The sequence below is a fragment of the Lonchura striata genome, chromosome 9, assembly GCF_050655825.1.
Source record: "Lonchura striata isolate lonStrDom1 chromosome 9, ASM5065582v1, whole genome shotgun sequence".
Lineage (NCBI taxonomy): Eukaryota > Metazoa > Chordata > Aves > Passeriformes > Estrildidae > Lonchura > Lonchura striata.
Genome location: NC_140711.1, coordinates 23,789,490 through 23,809,531, shown reverse-complemented (window position 1 = coordinate 23,809,531; position 20,042 = coordinate 23,789,490). Strand labels below are relative to the sequence as shown.

Sequence of the window (20,042 nt, the reverse complement as noted above, 5' to 3'; positions counted from 1 at the left end):
ATACCCTGCCCAGGCTCTAATTAAAAATCCAAACTCAAATTTAATATTTCAAACATTATTTAAAATATATTAAGATAGTCAGTCTATTGCTGTTGCTCATTACTCTGTTGAAACCTAATATTAGTAACAGCATGTACAGAGGACCTGGAGCATGAATTAATAATGAGGTCCTTGTGCTGGAAAACATGTGAGAACTTGGTTCCCTGAGCTGGCAGGGACTGCTTTGCTCTTCTCTGCACACTGATCAAGTCTTCTGCTCATCAAAATCATTGGGAAGGAAAGTATTTATGATTACTTTGCTTCTTCTGATGGCCATTCCCCAAAAAATTTTCTTGAAGAAGACAGGCCATCAGAAACGAAAAGGACTACACTGGGGTAAACCCTTTAGCCCAAAGGCACTGTGCTGTGGATCAAAGAGCAGTGATGGTACTCAAGTATCACCCTCCAGTGGCAGAGGACCCCTGTGCCCTCAGCCTGCCCTCCCCTGGTTCATGAAGTCTGTTCTTGAGGCTTTTGAGATGAGGTTTAATCAGCTCTCTCCTTCTGTCTCCTTGGCCTAACAGAAAAAAAACTGGATGAGAACAGAGAGAAAGAGCATGTGGCTTGTTAGTGCTCTTGGCCCAGAGTGAAGGTATTGGAGGTGTTTGCATGTTTTCAGTAGAAAAGAGCAAGGACTAAGCAGGTCAGTGAGCTCTTCAGGTGATGCCAGAATCAGTAAAGATGTTCAGGCTAGAACATACCTGCACCACTTGTAGTATGCAATACATATACATTTATATATATGTATGCATCTAAAATATGTGCATATAAAAAGTATTCTAGTCATGTAAGCTGCATTTTAGCCACATAGTGATATAATAAAGAGATTAGATGTATTTATTTGTACATACCTGCCCTTCTTATGTATGCTTCACAGGAAACTGGCCATCACCTGTCCTCCCAGTGCCCTATGCTGGACTCCTCTGCTATGCACTTCTCTGCTGAGGTGAGCCCAGAGATCTTTGTGCTTCCTCTGTACAAGGACAAACTTTCTACAAATCTTCAGATTTGTAGAAAACAAACAACCATTCCTGAAGGTGTTGGTGCCCTGAATTTTAGCTGCACCCTGGTCTTATAAAGCCTTTTCCTTTAAGATGAATATACTGTTAACCACAGTGAAGCACTCAGTTCTGTACCTACTGCCTTGTTCTCACCCTGTAAATTAAAAGGTGAGAAGGAGAAGGAAATTTGCCAGAGTGAATGAGAGAAATTATGACATAATTTTGTGTAATTTTTGATGCAGGAAACAATTTTCTCAGCACACCTGTTGAGGGGAGAAACAAGGCTCCTTCAGGCATCAATCTGTGGGACCTCAGAGCTCAGCTTGAAAGCAAAGGCGAAACGAAATACGAAAATTGCAGTGCAGCAGAAGAGAGTCAGCTATCTGTGGGCCTCTGCTGAAATCCCATCTTTCGGGTAGGGTTTCTTGTGCATTTTCGTGTTTTGGTCACCTGACAGGAGCTCTCTGGCCTAATTGGTTTCCTAGTTAACAGACTAAGTAATGATGTAACCAGAGTGTGTGGGAACCAGACCTGTGTGACAGATACAAATTTTCCCAGCCACACTAATTTTGCCTGCTTACCTGGTTCTGCTGCTGGTTATCGGGAAACTTGAACTACTTAAAGGATATAATGAGCCCAGCAAAGGTTGAGACACAGCTTAGTCATTTAACATAAAATTATCTCCTGCTGCAAAACCTATTAACTTGTGAAGTCAAATTATTTTTGTTACTAAACAACACCGTGTTTTAAGAGATATGGCTGTGTCTACATCTTTTTTTTACTTTTCCTGTGGTTGGATGAAGTGAAAATTAGTTGCCTTTAGCCTAAAGGAGCAGATCAGCTCTGTTCAATTACAAGCCTGTCTCAATAACCACTTTCTACTCTTCACTGTCTGCTGTCCCCAGGCACACTCCCACAGTGTTGCTCGTTTGTGCTGGTGATTTTTGTAGTTGAACATTGTTGCTGTTGCCTCCATGACAATACAAGGGTTTCAGAAAGGCTCCAGCTAAGATCTAGGTCTTGTTGAACTGGGCACTATGTAAACATATAATGAGAAAGTCCTTTAAATTCAAAGTGGCTGCATCCCAAATATGACTGACAGAGGTGGTGGTAGTTGATACGAAAGTTTTGCAGCCTCAGATCTGAGCTTCTGAAACAGTAATTGAAAAAAAATCATCAGTAGAAAGAGCCTCATGTAAAATAATCAAATTGGGAAAGGAAAGTGAGAGAGAAAGGGAATGCCTGGCACAGAAGAAGTCTGACCAACTTCCTTCTCCATGTGGCAGACAAAGAATGTATTTCTCTAGATTTGTCTCTGCTGTAATATAAAATCCCAGTAAGCACATATAGCTAGCTCATACTCTGCAAAGGAGCAGCTTGAGCTGGGAATCCACCTGGCACCTGTCATTTCTGTGGTCCACAGGCTGTTCCCTTGCAGGTCTCTCTGCACAGCAGTTAAATATTTTCTTACAAGTTGAGGCACCCAGGCTTCTCCTGGATGGGCTACACAGCCTGGGGCAAACTTTGCCATGACACTGGTGGTTATTGTTCTGCAGAAATGTGCAGCTAGTATGGCTGTGTCTGATACTTTTTAGCAGAGAGGAAAAAAGTTTTGTGTTTGTTAGTGTGCATCTGGCTGCTCTTTCACTTTGCACTCACACACACATTTGATGAATGGAAGTAACTGAGAGCAGAAGCAAGACAGTGGACTTTAAAGGTGGTGTGAAACTGGCTTATGTTTTCCTTGAAAACAGGACTCTTAAATGTGATGACAGAAATCATGAAAGTAGCAGGGCTCTGTATACATTGATGTGATTAATCCAGCCAGTAAAAGTAGTGTTAAAAAAAGGACACCCCACAGCATTTCAGTATCCTTCCATCTGAAGTTTATACGATGCCTAACACGTATGCAATGGATCTGAGGCCTGACATTTATTTAAACTCTTTGGGAGCAATATCAAACATTAATGGGGATTAGTGTTAGAACTGGTGTAAACATAGCAAACAATCTGCTCTAAGTGTATGCTCACATTTCCATATGTTATGTAGGTAAGCAGAGCCATGGCAGAGGAAAGAAACCTGGAGATGTAGTTCTCAGCTAACTGCCTCTAGGATCAGTAGAGGCAGTCACTAGCAGGCCACAATTATCTCCTGATATCACTATCTACATACTCATAAAATGCTCTGTCTGGAGCTGCAGTTTAGTTTTGCAAAAGGTAAGAAAGATTTAAAGAGATGCAATTCCATTGTGCAAAACCACTAAAAAACAGATTAAAATGATTTAGTACTTCCAGGTGCACTGTAATTCTTGGCAGGAAAAGCTAATTCCAGGTGTCTAACTTAAAAAAAAAAATTAAAAAAAATCCAACCCTCTTGTCAAACCTGGATAAAAACATCAAGTTAGAAAAACAGAAGCTAAACTAGGAACAAAGTCCAAAGTACAACTGCAGAAAGAGCCTCTCGATTGAAGAAATTATTGTATATAAGTGAATCTCCCTATTACTTGAGTAAACATAACTTGATTCTGGGCAATATTTCAAAAGAGATAAATCTTTGGCATGCATGAGCACATAGAAAGATGACATGTTCACAGTGGGAGGTATGAGGTGGGGTTTCCAGTAGTGCCAAAATTTATCTCACACATATATGCTTAGGGCCAGATCCAAAGCTGCTGAAGTCAGGAGCAAATCTTTCCACTGTCTTCAACTGGTTTTGTATTCTACACTCTCGCTAGGAGAAAGGGGAGGAGGAAATAAATTTTTTTCCTTATTTTCAGCCAAATTGTATACACATTTTTCCTTCTCCTTTTAAGCCTGGGGAACTCTGGTAAGGAGCAGGTCCTTAATCAATAGATGAAAACATAAACTGTACCACAAGATGGAAAATACTATCATACCAGCTAAAGTTATTTGCTTCAGCAACACATGTGGTAAGGGATATTATTATTCCATAATAGAACACACATTGATTCATTTGGCACTTTATTTTTAAAGAGTTTTTATTTATATTATGTGTTTATGGACAAATATGCACTGAATGCTTTTTAAGTCCCATTATGGTTTGGTTTTATTTCCACATGTTCAGATGAAATGACCATTACTGGGCCTAGAAACCTGCTAAACTAATGGAAGTTCTTAGAGTCGGTGCCAGTTTTATATCCTGCAGGGGTAGTTGCCACTATATTAATATCCTGCAGGTCAAGTTATTTAAAAAAAAAAACCCTCAACATATTTTGCAGGCTGTATGCAATTCAATATAGTGTCACCCTTAGTATGCACCAGTTTTGCATCTGAATTAAGAGCCAGGGATCAGACCTCCAAGTACCAGATCAGACCTCCAAGTAAGTAGGTTTTGCAGAAATCCATGGCCTCACAGAAGGAAAATGGACATGGCAACCTTGTCTCCCCAAGGTCTGTGTGAAAATTCTTTAAAAATCATCATTCTCTCTCTGAAAGAGTAAGAATGCTAGTGAAAACTGGGCTCTCTGCTGCTATGATGAGGGGCCAGGTGCTTGCTGCTGCATTCAGCTGCTTTTGCCCTTGTGAATAAACGATTTTTCCTGTGCTGTAACCTCAATTTAACAGAAAGGGGGTAGAGAAACCCAATCCTTTCACAGTCACTCCCTGACGTTCAGCACTGCTGTCAGCCCTGGGAGCCCAGGCAGGGTCGTGCCCGTGCTGGCACATTGGCATTTCCGTGAGGTGAGAATGACACGCAGGAATTATGGAAACCTTTCCGCCTTTGCCTTGGCACTGCTGGGCTGGGTGGCCCTTTCTTGTGGCAGAGAAGCAACAAGGTGTGACTGTGCATAGGGCCAGGCAATTAACAGCCCAGCTGTGATTGCACTGGGCTTTCTGGGGCCTCTCCTGTTCCCACACAGAACTATGTGCACGGAGGAGAGGGGAGGGCACTTTTCATTTCATTTCTCCTCTCGCTGCTGAGATTGCACTAAGTCAGTACAGAGATCCTTATCTCAAAGCAGAAAGGAAAATGAAATGTCCAGTTTTGTCACTGTTTGAGTGCTCTGTTATCAGTGCTTCTGATATCTAGCTCAGACGGCCCGGATTTTATTGCCGTGGCATTGCTGTCAATTAGAAGTGGTGGTTCTGTGCAGATCCCAGCATTAGGGCAGACAGGGTCCAAAGTGGAGTTAAAGGTGTATCAAACCTAGCATGAAACTGCTTTGGGTTTGTGACATTGTGATAAACCTGTTTTCCATTGAAAAGCACTGAGGAGAGGTATAATTCTTAACCATCATTACAGACTCCCCAGACTATTAAGGCTGCATAAATATTAAAGGCTTGTTATTTACATTAGAACCATTATCTTTATAGATATTGGTGCTTGTTAAATGACTCATAATGCATAATTCATTCAACCAATCCTGCCCTTTTCTCTGTTTATTATTCATCTGCAAATAGACTTTGATTTTTACAAATTTGTTCATTATTCATATTATTCCAGACTCTCTGCACATATTTTAGTGGTCTCCTTTGCTCGACACCTATTGTCTCCTACCCTATTTTTATCAATTTGCTTCTGTTGTTACTTGCAGAGTGTAATTGAGCATTTAATAACAGATCTGAAACTCCCCCTGACTTTAATGAAGATTTATGGGAGAGCTCTGGGGATTCATGATGATGCTTCTGCCTCTGCCACATAGCCCCTGACAGGACATGGTCTGCAGTCATTCATACAGCAGGCTCTGCCTTTTATTCCCATTTGTTGAAACACAATAATCCATAGAGTTCTGCAGCACATGGCCAGGTTCTAAATTCTGCCAAATTAACTTGTGTGTTTATGTACAAAGCAAGTGTAGCAAGGAAGATTTCCCTGCACAGCATGGTGTGGTTCAAGGAGAGAGCACCAAAATGGGATTTCAGATATCTGGGTCAGGTCTCCAGCCAACCCTTTCCATGCAGAGTTGGCTCTCCATGTGCCTCAGTTTCCTCTTCTGCAGATTGGTATCAATGTTGCTTGAGGAAGATCATGCTCTGCAGAGGCCAGAAGGAGTAAAAAATGTTCCTGGCATCTAACTTTAGGCACAGTTATTAACTTGCTTCCCCTGAGCTTCCTGAAAAGAGTTGTGAGAAGTTTCTCCACTGATTTCTATTCTTGGGGCCGCTGTTCAGAAATGTCTCCAAGCTCATCCCTCAACTCCCTCTTGGAGGATCTGGATAAACTCACTATTTCATAGCTTGGGTGAAGCACCTGAAGAAATCCTGCCAGGCTTCTAGAAACAGAAAACAGTTCAGGAAATAGAGTATAATGTGTTTGTATCTGATCCAAATACTTTGATCTGTAGGATAAGAATAGTTAACAAATAACAAAAAGTTCTCTTTGTTTTTGATTCAGCTTGTCACTACTCATCATTAGTTTATTTTGGATGCACTTCTGAGAAGTTGCTACCTGCACTGTGAGGAAATAGAAATCAATACCATGCAGTAAAAAAATTAATTTGATAGTAAGGAACTAATTTGTTATCTGAGTCTACAAATAAATTATTTTAACAATCACAATAATTAAAATTGTTTAAAATGCCTGAAGAAAAAAAATTTCTTAAATATTTTTAGAAAAAAACCCAAAAGTGTACACTTTGACTTTTTTATGATTTCAGAGTGAAGTTTCAGGACAAAGGAATCAAAATGAAGCCATTTTTGTTTAAGTTTAGTTTGAAATACAGTTTTCAGTTTAGTTAGCAAAAAAGATTTTCAAATTTTTTCTGATGATTGCTGTCACTATTACAGACTGGTCCCAATATCTTTTATTTTACTGGAAGAAAATGATGATAAATTATATTTAGAAATACTGAAAGCTTGGAAATGAAAAAAACAGAACATTAAATTTGACTTAGAATCTTCTCCTTTCTTCTAGTTTTTCAGCCAGAAAAACATGACAAATGGCCCTGAATGAAAGTGCCCTCTTAATTTATAATATTTCTTCTCTTAAATATTTAAATTTTTTTTTTTTTTTTTGGTGGTGGTGGTTTGTTATTTTATGGGGGTTTTTTTTGTCCACTTATGTTCCTCATGTTCTCCATTTTCTTTTCTTTTTTTTTTCTCTCATGCAATGTCCTTGCCTCTTGGACTGATTTTTTTTGGAGATAAAAAGTTTAGACTTACTTCTGGAGATCAGAACCCAAACTCCACCCAAGCACTGGAGGAGCAGCAGTACTTTAGTGCATTGCAGTGCCTGGCCTGATTCTGGTCTGGTTTTAGACCGCCCATGATCTCAGTCCACCACACACAGCAGAAATTCTATGATTTTCTTCATACCTATCTCAAATTCAACTGATAATGAGTTATGAAAAGAACCAAACTCCATGGACTGTAACAACCTCCAGTCCTGATCTCCTGATAAGCAGTGGAAGCATGAAAAGTGAAAAACTACAGTACTGCTCATTTCCACCAGTCCTCATGTATCTTCCTGCTTTCTTCTCTCCTCATACCACGAGTCATCCAACATTTGATGCCTGGGGACTCCATGTGTAATTTTGTTTCCCAGTCACTTTTGTCCCTTCCTCATGCAATGCATTCACATAAGCCCTGAGAGAACCCAGCAGCTCTGGCTAAAATGGCTCAGCTTCCTTCCCAGGGTGTCAGAGAGCCAGGAAGAAAGGTTTGTTCAAGGTCTTGGCTCCCTCTCCTGGCTGGCTTTGCAGCAATTTTAAATGAGATTTTAGCCCTTCAAAAAAATTGGTGTTTGCTTACTGCCAATGAACACTTGAAACAGGAGAGAAGAGCACTCTTGTGATGAGATCTGGTTTAAAAAAAAAATTAGAATGCTGGAAGCTAATCTCACTAAAAATATGTTAAGTAAAATCATCATGTTTTTTTATATAGACTATTTGAAAAATTTTTATTCCTGCCAAGATTTATTGAATACTACATATATAAGAAAAATTGGTTTTAAAATATTTTCTTTGTTTTTCTGGATTACCTGTATTTTTCCTTCTGACCTGCAGGCTCTAGACTTCTACTTAATAAATGTCCCGATACAAGCTGTGTGTTATCCTTAAACAGTGGTAGCATTCCCCCTACCTGCTAATTGCTTTATTTGTCCTTACTGCTTCCGTTCCCTCATCAACAAAGGCTTTAGCATAAAGGGCAATGAGGTAGAACATGACAAGGAGAGTGGGAGCCAGAAGAGTGAATACTTCTGTAATTACACAGTAGCCTGGAGTAGCTCTTCTCAAATCAATTATGTAGCCTGGATTGCCCAAAACTCTGAGGACAGAGCCCTTCTTTTAATTTGCCTATGGAGCTATGTGCTCCAGTAATGGCCAAAATTTTTCCCTTGTTATCAGTTGCCTTTTATAGGAATCTACATAATTCCTTCCTTATTTATTTTTCTTTAATTACTTTATTAATAGTACATTGTATTTAGCTCAGCTACAAACTGATCATTGCAAATTGCTTCACAAACATTACCAAATGGATTTTTACCTTGTCTTGTTGAAAAGGTAGAGCCACGTCCCTTTTTCAACAGGGCAAACTGAGACAAAAAAATTGTAATAGAAAGTGTTTAGAAAAAGCAAATGGAAAATCATCCATAAAATCCTGACAACCTGTAGTTGCAAAGTAAATTGTCAGATAACTCAAGAATGTAACTTAGCAATCAAAACATTTATCCCAAACTCTATGCTTGCTCTGAAGTCCTCAGATTTATCCTTCTTGGGACTTTATAGCAGGCATAAACCAAGATGATATAAAAGCAAAGTATTACTAGTGCCAAGATTTCAGTAGTTTTGTAGACTTATTTTTGCTGTTATTGAAGAGTTTACTAAACAGAATACTGCATGTCACAGGGACAGTATGAGATTTAGGAGAATGAGCATCTTCACTGTCAGCTGATTTTACAACTCCATGCAGGTCTCATCTTCCAAAGGCTCCAACTCATTGTCACAGAAATCAATGTGAAAATACTTCCTTGGTATCAGTGACTGGGATTGGGCCCACATGTTGGTCACTGCTTCCATGTGTTTCTCATTTCTTCCTTCCCTGTGGGATGCAGAACAGAAGCTGCGTCCAAATGCCTGTGAAATTTTGGATCTAGGCAAAACTTTGCTTGGGATCCCTACTCCCTTCAAAAATGAACTCCCAGGATATAATGAGCAGTCAGAGTCCTGGTTGTTTTATTTAAGCAATGGCTTCAGCAATACCCTAACTTAGGGAAGGAAATACTTTTGATGATACATTTAAAAGGTATTACAGCCACTGTCTGAAAGGAGAAGCTTCCAGGAGGCAGAAGGGAGGCCAGTGAAGCTGTTCAGGTAAGTGGCTCTTCAATAACAGGGGTGTGTATGCAATAACAGAGGCGAAATTTTTGGCAAAATTTTGATTAATTAAAACACTGAAAATAATATTTTGTATTTCACTGTTTGAAGCTTCCTAGACATTTCTAACTATCTGCAAGTAAATTTAGATTGAAAATGTTTTCAGACTCTTAGCTAGAAAAGAGATGAAAATATCCATTCATGAAAAGTTTGTGATCGTATGTATTTGTCAGTGGAAAAGGTTTATCTGGAAAAAAATGTGTCTGGCTCTAGTTGTAACCTTATCTGCATAACCTGTAATAGAACAACTATAGCTATAGAAAGACTTTTGTTCCTTTTGGCATAGCTGATCAATTAGATGTGTAGGATGGAGTTACAAAAGCTCTTACACTTTGCAGGAGTTGCTTTGCTTTTCATGGCTGTGTGAACAGCACAGAGCTAGAAATGATGTTACAAGGAGTGACTGATATTTTGAAACCCAGTTATTCTTTATGTCATGTAGCTAAAGCCCTCAATTGCCACTGGTTTCCCATAGGATTTTGATGCCACAGAAATGCACATGAAGGGTCAGTCCTTGCTTCAGTCTGTCTTGATGGCAGAAAATAAAGGCAGTGGTGTTCTGACTGCTCACAGGGAGGCAAGGGTCAAGCTAATTTTTCTTCTGGTTTGGTTTGGGGGTTTGGGTGGGTTTTATTTTTAATCAGCTTTTTAAATTAATTTTTAATTTTGATGCACTCACCATCACTATATCATCTTTTCATTAGCAACCCTCATTGGCCATAAGTAACTTCCCAAAATCTCTGAGGAGGTCTCTGGGAGAGCTGGGAACGGAACCTTTCATATATGTAATGACAGTCAATGCACACTTCTAGATAGGGAATAGATGTAAACCTTCATTCAAAATCCATGTTCAAAAACACCTTTTAAAAGACAGCTGACCTACTGGAGGATTACAGTTTCAGGTGAAGCAAGCCAGAGCCAGAGCAGGTCCTTACTGAATAACCTGCTGTGTGCAAGGTGAAAGCAGCACAATTTCAAGGCTGCATCCACTTAGTAAGTCCAAGGATCCATGGAGAGCGACTAATCGACAGGGAATGAACCAGTACATCTTCCAAGATTTTTCTCTAGTCAAGTTGGGTGTCAGTAAAATTGTCTGAAGCCGCAAGAATGAAAAGTTTAGTAATTTATTTATGGATAGAAGTCCAGTAGCTGAAGTGCAGCCTTGTTGGTGCAGCATCACCTCCTGTGCCCGAACATCCAGACATGTCAAAAAACAGCACCTTTTCTTTTCTATAACACATTTACTTTTACTGGAAAAATCCAAATGCATTATCATCCTGATATTAATTTGCCATGTTAGTCACTACTATAATGCCCAGACAGTCAAGAGAGCAGGGAATAGTTGTCATTTGGAAGGAGACAGTGTTACACAGATGGAAATCACCCCTTTAAGGATTTATAGGAAAACAATTGATGCAGTATGGTGTCCAGCTCCCTCCCCAACTACTGCTAATGCATTTGTGAAGGCATTAACACATTAAAGTTTGAGTTTGGCTCCCCCTTATCTTAGAACAGCCACCAAATGGCATTCTTGCAGTATTAACTTTCTGTCACTTCCAGCTCAAGATATGACCTAGAGTAAAAGGTTTCCTATCACCCCATCAGCTCCCTTAACTACTCTCTTTCAATGCATGTTAATTTTGTGTCTTCATTTCACAGTGCACAACTAGAAAAAAATTAGAGACTTGTAGTAATAGTCTTCCAATTAAAAGAAAACATTTGCATTGTCAAAGCTAATAAAGCTGACTTCTGAAATTTCTGTAAACTTCAGAAGCACTCAGCCTTGCCACACAAGCTGCAGGCAGGTTCACTAAAAGTATTTGCTCCCTCCTATATTCCTACATTTGCTAAGTTACAAAGCAAAAATGAAACAGTTCTCTATTAAACACAGAGAACATGTTTCATAGGGAGAGAAACACCTCTCTGGAAACATTTGGCTCTTTTTTGTAGCCATGTGCTGCATGCATGCTGATATAACATCCCCATCCTTGAAAGGCTCCCTCCCACCTAAACCAAGACTGATTTCTAGAACTTACAAACTCTTGCCATCCCCCAGGCTGTCCTGGGAGACAGGAGCAGTGTGAGGATGATCAGAGGCTCGGGCAGCACCTGGCAGCTCTGCCTGCACCAGGCCACAGCTGGACAGGGAGAACTCCCCCTCCTGCTCCCGCAAGCCTGCAGGCAGAGAGCTGACATCACCTCACTTCGTGCTGGAAAGGAGGTACAAACTGCAGCCAAAGTGGCGAGTTTTACTTGATGTTCATCTTGAAGGTCCCTTTTTATGTGGCTAAACTTAAGAGTAGTAAATATGACAAAAATGTTGATGAGAAATAATACAGGAATGCATTTTCTGTGCGGCCAGTCTGACCCGTGGAGATGCACATTTGGGTTTTTAGCTGGTATGCAAGACTTTTTTCCTTTGCCAGCACTAGCATCGCTCCACCTCTGTGCTCTTACAACTACTTTTTCTCTGGGAGGTGGAAGGTAGAGGGCTTGGCAGAGAGCAGCTGCAGCCAGTGGAGATTTCCCTGAGGTTATATAGCTGGATCCACAGGGCTCAAAAGATGAGGGGGAAAAAGGTGCTGCAGGCAGCCCGAACACTCTGGGAAACAGCATCTTTATCACTGGGAAAGAAGAGAAAACTAAGCCTTCCTTCATCCAAATCGTTTACCTTTGAGGGTTGGAGTATTTTTGGTGTTGTTTTGTTGTTTTGGTTTTTTTTTTTTTTTAAGGGGGAAAAGGCTGAGGCTGGGGTGGGGTGGGGGGGGGATGGAGAGCAAAAATGCTGACCTTAATTAATGGAAGGCCTGCTAGAGCCGAAGGAAAGAGTTTGGCTCTCAAGGCCTGGGCCTCCCCCTGAGCCTCTCCTGGGTGTAATGAGAGAGCTCAGCTTCATTACTGGCAGCTGAGGGGAAGGGTCACTGGGGCTGGATTTGCAGGGCCCTCATTGAGGGATCACTCCATGCTGAGAGAAGCTGGCCATGCTCTTGGACACCTGGTCATTAACATTGCTAATTAGCGGCCATTAATCAGGGCCCTGGGTTTTTTGTTGTGTGTCACCGGCTCAGAGGAACCAAGTGAATAAGAAGATTGTTTCATTACCTCCACAAGAGGTGGAATGAAAGCAGTTCCCATCAGCTCAAGATGAGCTGAATTAAGGGAAAGGTTAGACAACAATTTAAGATGAGCTGCCAAGGGGGAGCTGGGGGACCTGAGCTGTCCTCTGAGAGGAAAACCAGTCACCTATAATTAATGAAATCTTCCACAACCTCACTCTAATCACCGTGTGAGCTTCTCACCAAAAAAAACCCACCTATCTTTCACATTGGAAAACTCTAATTTATCTGTTCATGAAGTCCTAATCTTGGCAAGATTTAATTCCATAGGATTTTTGCACCTTATATGTATACACACATACACAAAAATACAAGGATATGTATAAGTATATTCTCACATAGTCTGAATGTGTCCCTGTATTTGTTTCACAGATTAACCTGAGTCAGCAAGGATGGTTTTCACACAGCCAACCCTCCTGGCAGGGGCAGGGGGGAACAACAAAAATCTGTATTAAAAAGTATCTAGACTATATTTAAAATATTTATCTAAATGTTTGCATTTCATATGCTCTGGCTCTGAAAGCATTGAAGAGATCTGGTGGTTTTAAGAGACAGAATAGGTAGGTAGGTTTGGTAGGTTAAAAAAAACATGGGAAAAGTGATAGTTATTGGCATACATAGGAAAAAGTAAAGAATTTAATTAGCAACCAGATAGTTAAAATGCAGTTTCTCCTCCCATGCTCTATTGTCCAACTTTTGTGGAACAGGTGCCTAATTTTCCTAATGGGATACATTTTAATTGACAAAGTAGTAGCTTCACACCAATTTTCAGTTCCTTGCTTACTTTTAATATAATAAACTCCTCTATTTCTACAAACTCAGATACCCTCTAGAAAATAATTAGAAGCAGGTTTTATCTGCCTATCTTTTTTTATAAGCCACTTTTTGATTTCTGAAACCAACTGACGAAAAGCTTGATTTGTTCTGCTGATGTGTGAGAGCCAGTAACTTTTAGTCATATGCACTGAGCATTTCAATCAAGTTGTTTGCATATCCATTCATTTCAGAAATACTCTCAAAATGGATTACAAACATTTAATTGTAAGAGGAATAAAATAATTAAGGCAGTACAAGTGGAAGTTAAAAATATGCCTAAGGATTCACAACAGTTATTGGATCATTCTCATCATGGGGCATAAATTCCTTCTTGTAGTTTCAAAGAACTTTATTCAAGTAGGCACATTGCCTTTCCTAACAACAGAAAGTAAACCCGTGTTTCTTATGTATGTGATGCTCTTTGTAGAGCTGTGAGATTGGTTAAAATGTCCTTAAAATTATCTGTGGAGCATTGCAGCTGGTCTGGAATTCTATAATATGATTTCTGGGACTTCATGGGAAAGTTGAAGGCTCAAGGGGAAATTACACAATGAACAGCTGAGAAAAAGTTGCATTCTGGCACAGAATCATGCAAATGGGGCACATTCTTCAGTTTTCTCATGACGGATTGTCTCTGAAACTACTGAGCCAAGTTGCTGAAATGCTAATGAAGGAGAAGCATCAATGAGCAGTGTCATCCTGGGGGCTTCTGAAGGGGACAGAGTAGGGGATGGAGGGAGGGGGTGAGGGGGAAGGAAGGAAGGAAGAAAAAGAGAATGAAAAGAAATGGAGCAGGAGTTTCAAATATCGGGGCTGGCCCCTCTTAAAATTAAGTAGGGGGGTTGGGGAGAAACAGAGCTGTGATGAACACATTTCTCTTGGCTTATAAAAATGAATAAAAGCACTTAAAAGCTAGAATTTGGCTTTGACTAGGGGGGAGGTGAGTGTGGGCACAGCTCACACTGGGAGCCACCCTTCTGTTTGATACAGGAGATGGGTGTAGTCCCCCAGGCTCCCAGCAGATAAGCCTGGAGGAAGCACACAGATGTTTGAGGGACACCAGTGCAGGGAGCATGGGTGACAAACAGGAGGAGCTGGAAGCCATGATAAAGCAGGAAAACTGTGACATCCTTGCCATCATGGAGCATGGTGGGATGACTCACACAGCTGGAGGGCTGCAGTGGATGCTATAAACTCTTCAGAAGGGCCAGGTGAGGAAGGAGAGGTCATGGGTAGCCCTGTGTGTTGGGGAGTGGTTTGACTGTCTAGAGCTTAATGATGGTGATGATAGGGTTGGTGTTTATGGGTAAGAATCAGCCAGTGTGTGCCTAGGTGGCCAAGAAAGCCAAAGGCACCTGGTTTGTACCATCAATAGTGTGGCCAGTGGGACCAGGGTAGTGACTGTCCCCTGGATTTGGGACTGGTGAGACCACACCTCCCAAGGCCTGTGTCCAGTTCTGGACACCTCAATATAAAAAACATTTAGAGGCTGGAGCAAATTAAGAGAAGGGCAACACAAGGGGGAAGGATCTGGAGCACAAGTCCTGTGAGAAGCAGCTGAGGGAGCTGACTGTGTTTAGCCTGGAGAAAAGGAGGCTCAGGGTGGACCTTATCACTCTCTACAACTCCCTGAATGGAGGTTGTAGCCAGGTAAGCATTAGCCTCTTCTCCAAGGAATAAGGAATAAGACAAGAAGAAATGGCTTCAAGTTGCACCAGAGAGGGTCTAAATTAGATATAATCTAGGAGACATTTCTCCACTGAAAGGGTTGTCAAGTACTACTCAGGTGGAGTCCCCATCCCTGGAGGTATTTAGATTCTTCTACACTTCTGTGTAGAGAAGGTGCTTAGGGATGTGGTTTAGTGGAGGACTCAGCCGTACTGGTAATGGCTGGATTTAATGATCTTAAAGATATTTTTCCCACCTAATAATTTCTACAATTATAAGGAGAATAGGATCCCATTGCAAAAATGTGGGGAAATGGAGTAGGCCTTTTATTTGTCTCTAAAAAATGTTACTATTTGCAATTTTTTAAAAAGCCCTTTTATCATGGCACAGAATTTGTGCATCTCTTTTTGTACAGGGGAACAGTTCATTTTTCCATAGATAGGTGAGCTTTATAACCAGATAGCCCATGGCTCAGCTACCAAGGCTCCTTAAATATTTGTCTTACAAGTACTGGATCTTGAAGAACATTTATACTAAAAATACCCAAAAGGCTACGTTTCGCAGACTTTCAAAATCGTTCTGTTCTCTCTCAGACTCCAGTGTAAATGGCCAAAGGTCTCAGCAAGTTGGTACTGAGCTATTTTGAACATCTGGCTGGTGGTTGCTTCACGTCAGTGTTCCTGGAGGAGCTGCCAGGTGGTGAGAACTTTAAAATATGGCCCTCAGCCCTTCCAATACAACATGTGCTATTCAAGCTTGTAGAAGGGCTATGAAAATCTGGCAGTCACAGAGGAACAAAATCCAGTCATCTGCCTTTTGTCCTCATTGTTGGTGAGAGTAGAAAATTAGTAGGTGTCATAAGTGTTGTGCAAATGGGAGGAAACCAAACTCAGTGTTTGGGTCAGGGCTGTGCAGTGGATTCATCACTGGACCAGTGCTCTGAAGCCCTGGGTATTGACCTAATTTATAACCTCTGGCAAGTCCCTTAACCCATTTTTGTTTCCTTTCCCACTTTTTTGCCTCAATGCGTCTATTTAAATTTGCTGAAATTAAGATATCTCTTCCTATGAAAATAAGATGCCTCTTCCTATGACTTTTTATGTTGACTACCAGGATGGACCCTCAGTTTTACCTGGGTTTTTCCAGTGCTGCTCTAACACATACAGAGAAAAAACCAGTAGAGAACAATTGCACAAAATGTGAAACCCACCATATGAAATCTTTCAGAGCACTTTGGGAATGGCTGTATTGGACCCACAGCAGTTAGGTGTGTTACATACTGCTGTATGTAATTGTGCTTTAATGGACCGCTTTAATGGTGGTTTTTACTGCTTTGAAGCCTCAGCAATACGCACAGCCTTCGTTTCACAAGCAGCCTTTAAATTTGGTACAAGTATTTGCACATGCAAATCACTGGGTGGTGTCTGCCTGCCCACATACTGCACTTATTTATGTTACATCTTGTAGCATTATTACAGAATCCCAGAGCTCTAGGCACGGAACAGGGCTTGTGCAAGCACCAGTTTCCCTGATACTACAGTGATGCCAGAGACAGCAGACAGATGTAGGCAGGCTGGGGACACTAGAACTCTCCCCACAGCAGTAGGTTGAAGGTGGAGTCAGCACCCTGAGTTATTGCCCTCCCCTTTGAGTTGTTTGGTAGGACAATTTTTGAAGATTTATCTTCCCAAGGGAGAGGCAGAGCCCAAAGTTATTTTTGATTGAAATCATCACAAGCACCAGAGTTGATCAGGAGCTGGGTTGGCTATTTAGTACTTAATGAATTAATGATATGGAGACAAGGGACCAGCTATGGAGGAGACACTTGAAGCCCAAGTGGCATGTGAGGAGACTCTTTAGTTAACTGGCATTGCAAGGAGTCAGAGGAGAGAAGGCAGCAGCTCCTCCCTGATATAGTCCCCACAGACACATGCCTATACTGCTGTTAACCTGCAAGGGAAAGGGCTGATGGCAACACAGACCTGTACGCATTGGATTACAGAGCTTTTCTTTTTCCTGCATGATCTCTCAATGACTGTAATTAATGTGATTATGGATGCTATTCCTGCTTTGCAGGCCTCATGCCACTTTGGCCAAGTCCAGCCTCTCCACATTAAGCCCTGTCCTTCTATGCAGTGATGTCCCAAAATGAGACAGGACATGCTTGCCCAAGGACCTCTGCACCCTTCCCACTACTGCAGCTCCCAGCAGTTATTACATCCCACCCTGCTCCCAGCCTGAGCATACTGCCCCTCACAGACCCTTGGCATCAAGCTGTGACTGTGCCAAACGAGACTTTTTGTCCTCCTTCATTGCTGACCTTTCTGAAATATTTTCCCTGTCTTTGCATGTGATGAGGGAATTCTCACCTTCTGAAAATCCTGCTTGTGCTGCTGCTTCCTGTCACTGGTTTCCCAAGCCAGTGTTGTAGCTTCCTGATCTGCTGTGGAAGGATTGTTCTTGCAGCACTGTTAAAAAAGCTGGTAAACGCTGAGATGAATATACAAGCTGTTTTCTGTAGGATGGCTCTATAGTTCTGTACCTGCTAGAAAGTATGTGTGCATTGGGAGGAACAAGAGAATGAAAAGCTGGTTGGACTTTATTGCTTTGATTTAAATAAAAATGGATTCTTCTTTAAAAGCTGGAGGTTACTTGGAGCTTAAGAAGATTTTGCAATGTTCTACTCAAGCAACATTGAAAGAGTAAACAAACAAAAGCAAAGGAACCAGAATGCAGGATAGGTGACCATGGGGCAAAGCAGGTCAGTATTAAAAAAAAAAATCCATGTATAAATAAACATGGATGAAAAGGGGAGCCTGAAAGCACACTTAAGGCCACAACGTAGGACCAAGAAGAAAGCTCCTATATTAGCACCCTAAGTTTCAATTACATCTGATGGGAAAAAAAAAATCAACATTCTTTATCTCTCAAACTGAACTTTTCCAAAGTCTGTAGATGTAAATAAGAAATTTTTTTCAAAGAGTCATCTCAAATGCTATATTGTACACAGCAGTGTGATTACAGTGAACAAGTATTAGGAGATCCTAAAACACGCTGACAGCTTCTAACATGCCTTATTGTGCTCCAGTGCTCCAGCTCGTATGGTACAGTCAGGGGACCACACACAGTTCATAACAGTCATAATGGAAAATTGTACAGGCTGGTCTAGCTAGGCATAATTGGATGGGCAAGAAATTGAGTTTTCCAGCTTTCAGAGTTGTTTACTTGACCTGTTTAAATTTTAGTAGAGATGGAGTAATACGTTTCTCCAGGAAATAGGCAGGAGTTGTCACTTTTTAGCCTAATAAATCTCATCTTCAGAAGTGTCTTTAAGTTCACATTTCTAATGGCAAAGAATGCAAACTCTTTTGACACTATAGATTAAATCCAGAGTAGTTTTACAACTAACAGCACTTACACTGAACCAATTGAACTGCTTGAAAGTTTTATAGGAACCAACACTGGGTTTTTTTCATAATATCACTTGACATGCTCTCTCCCACTCTGCCAGCCTGCAATTTACTTCTTCTGACATATCCTTACTGCAAGTCCTGGTGTGCCAGTGTCACCTTGAATTATGTTTATTTTGAAAGCTTGTGGACATCCCTGTTGGCCCCCCAAGGGAAAAGCACTTTTGGGCTGACTGGTGAGAATTAGTATTGGACTGTGTTTACTTTGCCCCAAGTCCAGCAGCTCTTTGGGCTGAAATTTGAGAAGAGGCTACCAAGCCATTTTTAAAAACAAATGGATCCTAAGCCATGCAACTTCGTAGGCAAACATACCAGAGGCTCAACATATCAGAGGCAGAGCTCAAGAGTTGTTATGCTTTTTTAGGCAAGTATCTGTTTATAAAACAATGTAATTAATAAGGAGGCTCTGCACCACCACAGTGTCTTTTGGCTGGATTATTGTCATGGTGCATTGGATTCTGTCAATGCTCAGTTGGCCTGCATAGCTCAGCTGAAAGTTTTTGCCACACCAATTTTGGAGTGATTGAAAAAAAGCCATAAAAAGGTGTGAAACTCAACATCCTGACATATGAGCCACGGCCCATCAGAAAGCTGTCCCCAGAGGGCACCAGTGCTTTGGGGTGCTCCTCATTGCCAGAAAGATTCATTGACATCTTAGAATGGCACAGAATAAATCAGCCTTAGACTGTTCTCATTTATATCTCAGTCTGAATTCACTTATCCAAAATAAGGTATTTTTTCTGTCTTTCCAGTTCTGTGTCAATCTGACTTGAGGTTCCCTAAAGTCACTATACCCCAGCACCATTTTCCTGGCAGCACTCTTGCAGTAGGGTTATTGGAGCTTCTGAGACTTTCAAGCTTATTTTTTCTTTTTGCAATGGTCAATTTAGCAATAGTTTTATTTATCAAAATGTGGGACTGCAGCATAAAAGAGAGATCTCAGTAATTTAAAGCTTTGAAAAAAATCATAGTTGGCATAAGCCAGAAAATAAGCCATTTTAAGGAAAACTGAAAATACTTATAGTAATTGAATCATGCTGGAATCTCCTCCCCACTCCACTCCCCTCTGTCTGAATCACACTTGTCCATTTGGACCCTGGTGTGTTACCAGGACACTCTGGAAGAAACTTGTCTGGTCTTCCACACTGATTTGAGTTTCTCTGACTCAGTGGAAAATTTGCCTTGACTTCATGGCAGCTGGATCAAGCTTTCTGCAAGTAAATAAAGGATCCCATTTTCCAGGCTTTTGTGTGGTGTCTCAGCACTGCAAAATCTGTTCAGGTTATTAAAAATAATTATGTCATCAAACTGATTTTTATTCCTTTATATTTTGGCCTGAAAAATAAAACAGGAAAAAAAAAAAGGCATAAACTCATTAAGCCTTAATCTAAAACAAAAGTTTGGAGCCAAATGTCCATGTTCAGTCTTTTCATTCTTTAAACAACAGGGTCCTATTAGACAGAGATAACACATAAGGGGTACAGATGACAAACAGCACATTCATAGGATCTGTATTCACTCTGAACAGAAGGGGAAAAGAAGTGTGTATTTACCAGTAATTAACATGTTAAATAGTGTTTGGTGAAATCCATAATAT

General features: G+C 40.8%; 1 long non-coding RNA gene across 5 annotated transcripts in view; it reads left to right on the top strand.

Moving 5' to 3' along the window:
- LOC146766685 (uncharacterized) overlaps positions 1-12,131 on the top strand; it is a 263,759-nt gene extending 251,628 nt beyond the window's left edge. For all 5 annotated transcript variants that reach the window (XR_014957246.1, XR_014957244.1, XR_014957242.1 and 2 more), the window contains 2 exons: positions 917-985; positions 1,283-12,131. This is a non-coding gene — a long non-coding RNA (uncharacterized LOC146766685). The remainder of the gene's footprint in view (positions 1-916; positions 986-1,282) is intronic.
- Positions 12,132-20,042: the final 7,911 nt, after the last annotated feature.